The sequence below is a fragment of the Canis lupus genome, chromosome X, assembly GCF_003254725.2.
Source record: "Canis lupus dingo isolate Sandy chromosome X, ASM325472v2, whole genome shotgun sequence".
In the NCBI taxonomy this organism is placed as follows: domain Eukaryota; kingdom Metazoa; phylum Chordata; class Mammalia; order Carnivora; family Canidae; genus Canis; species Canis lupus.
Window position 1 is genome coordinate 44,709,611 of NC_064281.1, and position 11,461 is coordinate 44,721,071.

Genomic DNA, 11,461 nt, shown 5'->3' on the forward strand with positions numbered 1-11,461 from the left:
GCTCTGCAAAAAACAACATTGTCAAGAGAACGAAAAGGTAAGTAACAGACTGGGAGAAAATATTTGTAAATGACATTTCTGATAAATGACATGTCTGAAAAGAACTCTTAATGCTCAACAATAAGAAAAAAAATAGCCCAATTTAAAATTGGTCAAAAGCCCCAGCCTCATTTCTGGGGTTAGGGGAAGCAAAGATCAGGGGCTAGAGTCACAAGTAATCGGGTTGTCACCTGATATTGCTCAGTAATTTGCTGTTAGTTCCCCCTTTGCTCATGAGCTCGCTGACAGTAATTAATTTCTTATATCTTTTTTTTTTTATTTATGATAGTCAGAGAGAGAGAGAGGCAGAGAGACATAGGCAGAGGGAGAAGCAGGCTCCATGCACCGGGAGCCCGACGTGGGATTCGATCCCGGGTCTCCAGGATCGCGTCCTGGGCCAAAGGCAGGCGCTAAACCGCTGCGCCACCCAGGGATCCCAATTTCTTATATCTTAAGGGAATGTTTGCCCTTCTGTTATGGAGACATGGCAACTTGGAAGGCTTGTGTTTGGGGACGATAGTTGCCTTGTTCTCTCTCCCATCCCGAGTATCTCTGATCTCCCTGTATTCTGAGATGGCAACTGTTCATGCATACTCAAATCCCTATTAGCTCATAATGTGACTTTATTCGTATGCTGGGCATTTAAAGTGGTAATAATGATAAAATGAGACCCTTAGTGTGGGCCTTAATTCAAACTGACTGCTGTCCTTATGACAAGAGTTGATTAGGACATCCAGTCTAAGAGAATCCAGGTACACATATACACAGTGTGATGGTGCTGTGAAGAAGTAGCAGGAAGGTGATCATCTGCAAGCCAAGGAGATAGGCCTCAGGAGAAAGCAAACTTCCCAGTACCTTGATCTTGGACTTTCAGCCTCTATAACTGTGAAAAGAAAAATGTATGATATTTAAGCCAAAACTTAAAAAAAAATAAATGGGCCAAAGAACTTAACGGGTACCTCCTCCAAGAAAATACATAACTAGCAAGTAAAGATATGAAAATATGTTCAATCATATGTCATCAGGGAAAAGGAAATGAAGAAATCAATGAGATACCACTGAACAACTATTAGAATGGCCAAAATCCATACCACTGATAATACCAAGTGCTGACAAAGATATGGAGCAAGACTTTAAGAACAACATGTAATGTGATGAGCATTGGGTGTTATATGCAATTGATAAATCATTGAACACTACATCTGAAATTAAGTATTTATGTTGGCTAATTGAATTTAAATTAAAAACACACACAAATAAAAAAGGCAAAAAAATCTCATTGTTGCTGCTGGGAATACACAATGGTACTGTTTGGAAGACAGTTTGGAAGTTTCTTGCAAAACTAATAAACCTGCTTAGTCTAAACATATGATCCAACAACCATGCTCTTTGGTACTACCTGAGGAGTTGAAAACATATCCACACAAAAACCTACCCACGGATTTTTTTAAAGATTTTATTTATTTATTCATGAGAAAGGCAGAGACATAGGCAGAGGGAGAAGTAGGCTCTTTGCAGGGAGCCCAATGCAGGACTTGTTCCCAGGACCCTGGGATCACCACCTGAGCCAAACACAGATGCTCAACCACTGAGCCACTCAGGCATCCCTACACATGGATATTTATAGTCACTTTATTTATATTTGCCAAAACTTGGAAGCAAATGTCCCTTAGTAGATGAATAGATAAAATTGGTACACCCAGATAATGGAATGTTATTCAGTGTTAAAAATAAATGAGCTATCAAGTCATGAAAAGATATGGATAAACTTAAATGCATCTTACTAAAAGAAAGAAGCCAATTTGAAAAGGTTATACCTTGTATGCTTCCAATTGTATGACATTCTCACAAAGGCAATACTATGGAGAAAATTAAAATATGAATGTTTTTCAAGGACTAGCAATGATGGAGAGATAAATAGGCAGAGCAGAGAGAGTTTTTAGGGCAGTAAAACTACTCTGTATGACACTATAATGGTGAATACATGTCATTATACATTTTCCAAAACCTAAAGAATATACAACAAGAGTGAACCCTAATGTGTGAATGTACATACATGGAGTATAACAAATGTATCATTCTGGTGTGAGATGTTGATAATGGTGGAGGTTATATATGTGTGGGGGCAGGAGGTATGTGGGAAATCTCTGTACTTTTCATTCAATTTTGCTCTGAAACTAAAACTTCTCCAAAATATAAGGTCCATTTAAAAAAAGCCATATGCCAAGGAGTTTTAACATCATCATGTAGTTGATGGTTAAAGGATTTTGACAGAAGTACATTTTTAAAAGATGACTAACGGAAGCACTATAAGGAACAGACAATAGCTATGAAGGCCTTCCCTCTCACCTAGTGAGTGGTCTAAACTGCTGCATTTCTTACTGATAAAAAGTTTCTCTTAGGTATTCTTTAAATACTTCCTGATGAAGATCCATGTCCCTTTCTGAGACACTGGAATGTTATCTAATCCGCTTTCTTAGCAAAATTATTCAGGCTGGTATTTTTAATTTGTTAGATAAAAATAAACCTACTAAATAAGAAACTTATATTTAGGAGCCATGAAAATATTAGTCCCCTGGCACAAATAAATGTTGTCAACTATGACCATCAAGGTAAGTAAGTATTAAAAAATAAGTTGCAAATTTTGTTACTGTTTCTCAAGTTGAACATCATATTATAATTCACTATGATTCAGTGTTGTTAACATTGTCTGTTACTGAGTTGTTTAGCCAAGATATTTAGTACTTAGATGAACTGAAATAAAAGTGTGTCTCAACAGAAACCACTTTACTGCATCTATTTGAACTTTGTCATGACTAATTTCATCCTCATTTCCTAAGCGTGTATTAGAGAGTATTGCATGTATGAACATTTTCACTATGGTTCAATTTGAGTGATGGCACCATGTGATATGGGTATGATCTTAGTAGTGGATTTATTTTGGGATGGCAAAGGAATGTGAGCATGACCAGAGTGTATGTGAACAGATAATTGATTTTCCAGTGTCAAAGAAACTGTTGTGGAACATGCAGATTAAGTGGATTAGAGAAACCATAGAGCAGACTCCACCTGTTCATGTGAAGGCATATTTGGAAGCTGATAACCCAGGAGAAATTTATCATATTTCATTTTGGCTCTATTTATAATTGACACAGCCTTTAACTCTGAGATTTTTGTGCAATAAAAATGTACATATGTTGGTAAGTGGTAGTGATACTGCTAGACATCTGTGAATCCTCTAAGAAAGAAAAAGCTTTCAAATATACACCCTAGTGATAGCTGAAAGGCATTTCTTAAAAGAGAAGTGATGATATGTATGGTCTATTTCAAGGTAATTGTAAAATGTGAGGAATATAAAATAACATTGTGAGCAAAGAATGACAATAATCAGTTGTAGACATGGGATTCAATACTGAAGACAAAGTGAAATGTCCAATTCCAACTAAGAAATACCACAAGTCAGGCAGCCTGGGTGGCTCAGCGGTTTGGCGCCTGCCTTCAGCCCGGGGAGTGATCCTGGAGACCCGGAGTTGAGTCCCATGTTGGACTCCCTGCATGGAGCCTGCTTCTCCCTCTGCCTGTGTCTCTGCCTCTCTCTCTCTTTTCTCTCTCTCTCTCTCTCTCTCTCTCTCTCTCTCTCTCTCAAAAAAAAGAAATACCAGAAGTCAGTGAATCAACCATGGGATAGATTTGCTATCTGTACAATCTAAATGTCAAGGACAAGATCCTGAAAGATAAAATGAGGCCTAAATGAGAACAACCTGTTTATGTGGGACCTGTTTAAGATTCAGAACACTGATTTCATGGTACTAGACAATAGTGCATGAGCCCCTGATGGAAAAGCAGGTGTGAGGGAAAGACTGAAATTCAGGGGGCCTTAACTAGTCCTCCCACCAACAGACCTTTACCTTCTCTTCTCATGAGTTGAGTCCACCAACTGTGCCTGCAAACACCAAGTGCTGGTGTCTGGATGAGATTATGGCAACACCTGAGGGCACGTCTATTGGAATGGGCACATGTGACATTTCAATGTGGGGTTATGACATTTGGGTATGTGTGCTTACCATCTGCAGCAGGGTGAGAGGCATGTGAAAGTGTGGAGTTATTGGTAAGAATCTGACAGTGTGCGACTAGTGTTTGTCCAGAGGACAAAACAACATCTTCCTCCTACCCTACACTGCCACTCTGCCCTCTCCCGGGGCTCTCTCTAAGTGAGGCACAGACACAAGGGCTTGGAATATTGTTCACAGGACTAGTTCCCCATACCCCTCAACTTAGAGCCTTCTGGTCGAGTCGGGTTGAAGCACAGACTTGGGCTCAAGAACAAAGCAGAATTCCTTTGACTCACTCTGCATCTTACCACCACTGACCCCTGAAGTGCAAGGATGAGGACTCAGCCCAAAATCTCCAGTGAGACGAAAGGAAGAGAGAGTGATGTGGCAGCACCCAGCCTGTCCAGGTCGGCACTGGCTCAGCTTGCCACTTAGTATTGTAAGAAAGAAAGCACATATATGTCCTACATGCATGAGTGTCACCTTGCAGTGTGCAGTGGTACTGCGCTCAGTGCTCCAGGATCCGGCCCATCACAGGAGTCTTCCCTCTAGGGAGGGGTGAGGAAGGGGCTTGGGATCAGGGCCTTTCCTGGACTGGGGAGTGGAAAGAGAAGCCTGACCCTCTTCCCTGTGAGCTAGAACCACGGATAGAAAGTGAGTTGATCATACAAATACCAGGTCATGTATAAAAACTGGTTTTGCTGTTACAACCTCAAATGCACCAGTTCTGGAAACTGTCAAAACGTGGACCTGTTGAGAAAAACAAATGTGAATTCATAAAAGTGGATTTTCATTAGAAAATGAAGAGGCAATAAAATCTAGCATGTAATTGCTAATGATTTTAACTTTTTATTTTATTCTTATTTTTAATTTCAGGTATACAGTATAGTGATTCATCACTTGCATGCAACACCCAGTGCTCATCACAAGTGGCCTCCTTAATACCCATTACCTATTTACTGCATCCCCCTGGCTACCTCTCCTCTGGTTACCCTCAGTTTGTTCTCTATAGTTAAGAGTCTTTTTCTGGTTTGTCTTTTGTCTTTTCTTTTTCTCCCCTGTGTTTATTTGTTTCTTAAATTACATTTATGAGTAAAATCATATGGTATTTGTCTTTCTCTGACTGACTTATTTTGCTTAGCATAATACACTCTAGCTCCATGTCAGTGCAAATGGCAAGATTTCATTTTTTTGTATGACTAATATTCCATTCCATCCATTCCTTATATAGCCATCCATGGAGAAAGACACACAGAGAGAGAGAGAGAGAGATCTCACATCTTTATCTATTTATCAGTTGATGGACATTTGGGCTCTTCCCATAAGTTGGCTATTGTTGATAGTACTACTATAACTTTGGGGTGCATGTATCCCTTTGAAATAATATTTTTATATCCTTTGTGTAAGTACCCAGTAGTGCAATTGGATCAGAATATCAGTAATATTGCATACCAGTCAACATCTGTTCAGAATATGGCTCTTGATGAGATGTTGCACTTCTTGTTGCTGATATTTGCAACTACAATAGTTGTATGGGCAAACCACACTGACCCTCTCCTCCCTGGCCTCAGTGCCAGTTGGTTTCCATGGCATCGGGAAGATGGCCTAGTTGGGTCAGCTTCAAGCTTCCTTGGGAGGAGTCCAGTGCACAGGATCACTCTGCAGGAAGCTCCCACTGTCCTTACCAGTTGCATACCTATTCTTCTCCAGAAAGAGCCATGGAAGGAATAGACCAAGAATTTCATTAGCTCACTCTTCAGCATCATGAAAAAGTCCTAAAGAAGGCCTCTCAGCAAAATCCAGGCATCTTTTAAAATCCACCATGTTATCCTTGAGAGTTCTCCCAGAGTTTAAGAATACAGCTATATAGACCAGACTGTATGGTTGGTGAAGTTTTGTGGTAGCCAGCAGCATTCTCAGTTCAATGAGGAAAACCATAGAAATGGAAAAACTTTTTCAGAATTCATGTGTAGGAATGAGACATGATGCAGAGAGTTAAGGGTCATGAAAAGGTGGACACATAACTGACAGCTTGACCTGTGCATGCCAGGAGAAGGAGGGGGCATTGCTTCAGTGCCCAGACCAGTTGAGACTTAAAGAAGAACTTGAATTTTATTTATTTGACTTGAGTTCAATCTTAAGATTTTCTTTGTGAAAATTTGACTACATTATATTCCCCCCTCCATAAGTTCTAGTAAAATAATCTTGTGAATTAAAAAAAGACAAATACCATATGATTTCACTCGTATGTGGAATTTAAAAAACAAAACAAATGATCAGGGGGGAGAGAGGCAAACCAAGAAACTTAGGGTTGTCAGAGGGGAGGTGGGGAGGTGGATGAGTTAAATAGGTGATCACCTGCTCTCTTTGTCTCTACAAGTCAGCAACAGCTTCACTCCTTCCCTGTGGTTTTTGTGGGGCCAGAAGAGAAAAGAGAGGACATGAACATGGTCAGCCTGCTACCCTTAAACATAAGTCCCCTTGGCCTTTGTACAGCCAAGGGCTCCATGGTTGCTAGTAACAAATCTCCTAGTTCTATGACTGGTTGGGGCAGACATCTTCCTTCAGACTGTCAAAGGCATTAATGGATGAAATAATACCACAAAGGATGCTGTTAATGATATTTCCTAATTAATGTGTGGGTTTTGACATAACCCCAGGAATTCTGGATTAGTAGAATAAAATGTCATTATCCTGAACAACAACAACAAAATAGGTCTTAGGGATTAAGAAATGCACTTGTGGGGCAGCCCCGGTGGCGCTGCAGTTCAGTGCTGCCTGAAGCCCGGGGTGTGATCCTGGAGACCCGGGATTGAGTCCCACGTCGGGCTCCCTGCATGGGGCCTGCTTCTCCCTCTGCCTGTGTCTCTGCCTCTCTCTGTCTCTCTCTGTGTTGCACATGAATAAATAAATAAAATCTTAAAAAAAAGGAAATGCACTTGTGATGAGCACTGGGTGATGTATGGGTGTGTTGAATAACTAAATTGTACATTTGAAACTAATATTACACTGTATGTTAACTAACTGAAATTTAAATAAAAACTTGATAAATAAATAAATACTTATAAATAAAATGCTATCAAACAGCATTGCACAGTACAAAGAAATCATTCATGAAAGGAGGAGTCATTCGGTGCCACAAACTTCATTGTTGTCTTCTTTGAAGAAATTGCCACAACCACTCAACAACCTTCAACGACCACCACCACCCTGGTTCATCAGAAGCCACCATCATTGAGGCAAAACCCTCCACTAACAAAAGTTTATGAGTTGTATAAAGTTAGCAATAAAGTATTTTTAAATTAAGGCGTGTACATTATTTTTTAAACATAATGCTAATGTATGCTTAATAGATTACAGTATGGTATAAACATAACATTTATATGCACTGGGAACCCCATAAATTCATTTTGCTCACTTCATTGCAATTGCTTTATTGAGGTGGTCTGGAACCAAACCCAAAAATCTCCAAGGTATGCCCTTATATTTCTGACCTCTGAATATTCCACCTTGGGAAAATTGAATGCATTCCAATAATTGAGGGGGTTATAAAAACCTCCCAAGTTGAGAATCTTCTGGTCTGATCCTTCTATTCTAATGATATTTTCCCCAGGTACTCTGGGGTTGATGCTGTGATTATAATCTTTCATATTTCTTTGGTGCTCCTCAAGCTTCTGTGAAAGTTGGGGTACAAACTTTACATTAAGAGGTCAGTAGGAGATGGCTGTTCTCTGAAGAACAATGTGTGTAATTAGTAAAATGTAAATTCACTTCCTCAACCATTTCCCTCTAAATGCTCATTGACTCCTGAATAATCTAAACTACTTTTTAAAATCTCCTAATCCAATGCAGGAGAGGCATCAGTGCTGCCTCAAACTATCAGATGCCTTTGTTTTTAGTGGCCTATTCTTCTGCACCTATGAATTTAATGCTTGGGTTTTTAATCCCAGTACAGAGACATGAAAACACTAAAAAGGGGGTGCCTGGATGGCTGGGTGGTTGAGCGTCTGCCTTGGGCTCTGGTCATGATTCTGGGGTCCTGGGATTGAGGCCCGAGTTGGGCTCCCTGCTTAGTGGGGAGCCGGTTTCTCCCTCTCACTCTCTTACACCCCCCTGCTCGTGTTCTTTCTCTCTCTCTTTATCTCTCTCTTTCTCTCAAATAATTTTTTTAATAAAAGAAAACACTAGGAGCACAAAATGGTGGAAGAGTAGGGGCCACAACTCACCTGGCCCCCAAAAAAGTACCTAGATAACTTTCAAAACATCCTGAACACCTAGGAATTCGACCTGAGATTTAAATAGAGAACAGCTGGAATTCTACAGAGAGAAAAGTTTTTGCTTCAACAAGGTAGGAAGGCAAAAAATAAATAAATAAAAGAAAGTAAGAAAGAAAGAAGAAAAGAAAGAAAGAAAGAAAGAAAGAAAGAAAGAAAGAAAGAAAGAAAGAAAGAAAGAAAGAAAGAATAAATTGGGGGAGGGCAACCGTGAGTAGCTGGGCTAAAGAGAAGTGGCAAAAGCCTCCAGGGCAGTAAAGCCCGGCCCTGGAGAAGCAGGAACTTTAAAAATCAGTGCTAGATGTTTCCCTGATGGAAAAGTCCTTAGCAGGGAAATAGGGCAGGATCGCAGGAGGGGCACTGAAGTCTCAAGATTCCCAGAGTCACTATAAGAGGAGGGGCACCTGGGAGAAAGCTCACTGCAAACTACGGTCCGATATTGGTAAAGGGCTGGAGCACGGGGCCCTCCAGGTCATTTGGGAGAGGACAGTCAGTTAGGTGGGCTGGCTCTGCACAGAGGTGGCTCTACCCCATTCTCTTCAAGAGAGGTGGTCCCAGGAGTGAGGGTCTAACAGCACAGGGGTCCAGATCCCAGGGTGTCCAAGCAGACAAAGCTGATGATCCTGCATCCCTCCTGGGACAGGCAGAAGCAGGGAGGGCACAGGAAAACAAAAACTCTCCTGAGGCAGGGCGCCCCACAAGCTGTGCAGATCAGTGCACCCGTGCCTGTCACCAGGAGCATATACGCCAGTGAGGACTGGGAGACTGCGGTTGGTTACTCGTGGGGGGCTCGAATCCAGAGCTGGAAATCTGGCCATGACCATCAGTGTTTTTTCGTCTTTGTTTCACCTTGTGCCTAAAAGGGGTGGGGCCACTAGGGAACAAAGGCTTCACAGAATAAACAGCTGGCACTGAGCCCGGCAACTGGCAAGGGGCAGGCATCTCAGGCCAGGCACAGACACCTGAGAATCAGCACAGCAGACCCCTCCCCCAGGAGAACTGCTGGAAGAATGAGGAAAGAGCAAGTTTATTGACCAAGCAGCACTGGAAAGCTCCAGGACTGAAGGAAAACAGTATATAGAACTAGAGAGTATGTTTTCTTTTCTTTTTCCATTAAGACTCATTTTCATATCAGAATAAAATTTCCAATATTTTTTCGCTTTTCCCACCTTAACTACAATATTTTACCGGCTCTTCATTTTTAAGTTTTTTTCTTTTCAACTTTGATATTTCTACAATTACATGCCTTAGATATATTTTTCACTTCTAGATTCCCTTCAACATATTCAATTTAATTTTGGTAGATATATGAATATGGGTTTTTGTTTTTTGTTTTTTCTGCCTTGTTTTGTTTTACAATGGTGGGAGTTAGTACCTTCTAAAACACTACCAGCATAATCCCAGAATGAAGTGGAACACCGTGTTGCTCCATTCTTTGAGATTATATTCTCTCTTCCTTCACATTCTGCCCCGATCTTTTATCTTGTTTATGTTTTGGTGGTAAATGTTGCGGTACTATATAAGTATTGCTGATTTATATACATTGGATTGAGCATCTTCTAACATAGAGAACAAAATACACTGAGAATCAAAATACACTTCTAACATAGAAAACAAAAAACACTTAGAATCAAGAACAAAATACACTTAGAATCATCTTCTAACATAGAGAACAAAATACACTTAGAATCAAGAATCACCTCTAGGATCCCTCAGGTAAAATACATTCTCTCTCCACTACCACTTCCTCACCATCACCGTCCTCCTTTTTTTCTCTTTTTCCTCTTTTCTTTACTTTTTTTTCTTTTTCTTTTTTCTTCTTCTTAGTTTTTGTTTTTTGGCTTTTTATTTTTCTACTTTGTTTTAAAATTTGCTTTTCACTTTAGTGGTCCTTTTATTTTATTCTCTGCTACTTTTTCTTTAATTTTCTGGTCTCCGACCTCTTTGGAATCATCTAGGGTGTGTTTTATTTAGATCATGGTTGATATTTTTTACTCAGGCCACTTCATACAGCCACTCTGCACAGGACAAAATGACTAGAAGGAAGAATTCACCACAAAAGAAAGAACTAGAAACAGTATTTCTGCCACAGAGTTACAGAATTTGGATTTCAATATGATGTCATAAACTCAATTCAGAAGAACAATTATAAAGCTACTAGTGGCTCTGGATAAAAGCATGAAGGACTCATAAGACTTCATTCCTACAAAATTGAGATATAATCAGACCAAAATTAAAAATAGATTAAATGAGATGCAATCCAAACTGGATGTTCAAAATCCTAGGGTTAATGAGGTGGAACACAGAGTGAGTGACATAGAAGAAAAGTTGATGGTAAGGAAGGAAGCTGAGGAAAAAAGAGAAAAGCAATTAAACCCATGAGGAAAGGCTGAGGGAAATAATGATATCTTGAGAAGAAAGAATATACATCTAACTGGGATTCCAGAAGAGGCAGAGAGAGAGAGAGGACCATAAAACATATTTGAACAAATTATAGCTAAGAACTTCCCAAATCTGAGGAAGGAAACAGGCATTCAGATCCAAGAGATAGAGAGGACCCCCAAAAAAGTCAATAAAAACTGTTCAAAACCTCGACATTTAACCATGAAACTTGCAAATTTCAAAGAAAATGAATAAATCCTTAAATAAGTGCAAGACAAGAGATTCTTAACTAATATGGCAAGAAATATCAGGTTAACAGTGGACCTCTCCACAGAGACCTGGCAGGCTAGAAAGGGCTGATATGATATATACAAGGTACTAAATGAGAACAACATGGAGCCAAGAATACTTTATCCAGGATGAATCACAATCAAAATAGAAGGAGACATAAAGAGCTTCCAGGATATGCAGAAAAAGAAAGAATATATGATGACCAAACCAGCTCTACAAGAAATATTAAGGGAGACCCTGTAAAAGAAATATGGAGAACAAAAACACAATCCAGAAAACTAGGGAATGAATATGTAATATATGACAATAAATTCATTTCCTTCAATAGTTACTCTGAATGTGAATGGGCTAAATGATCCCATCAAAAGACGTAGGGTATCCAAGTGGATAAAAAAGCAAGGCCCATCTATATGCTGTATACAA

General features: G+C 39.8%; 1 long non-coding RNA gene across 1 annotated transcript; it reads right to left on the reverse strand.

Moving 5' to 3' along the window:
* Nucleotides 1-568: 568 nt before the first annotated feature.
* LOC118353684 (uncharacterized) lies at nucleotides 569-10,473 on the reverse strand. The gene is made up of 3 exons (XR_004812985.2): nucleotides 10,066-10,473; nucleotides 4,767-4,841; nucleotides 569-922 (listed from the first exon to the last, which is right to left on the reverse strand). It is a non-coding gene; the product is annotated as an uncharacterized LOC118353684 (long non-coding RNA).
* Between the last annotated feature and the right edge of the window lie 988 nt (nucleotides 10,474-11,461).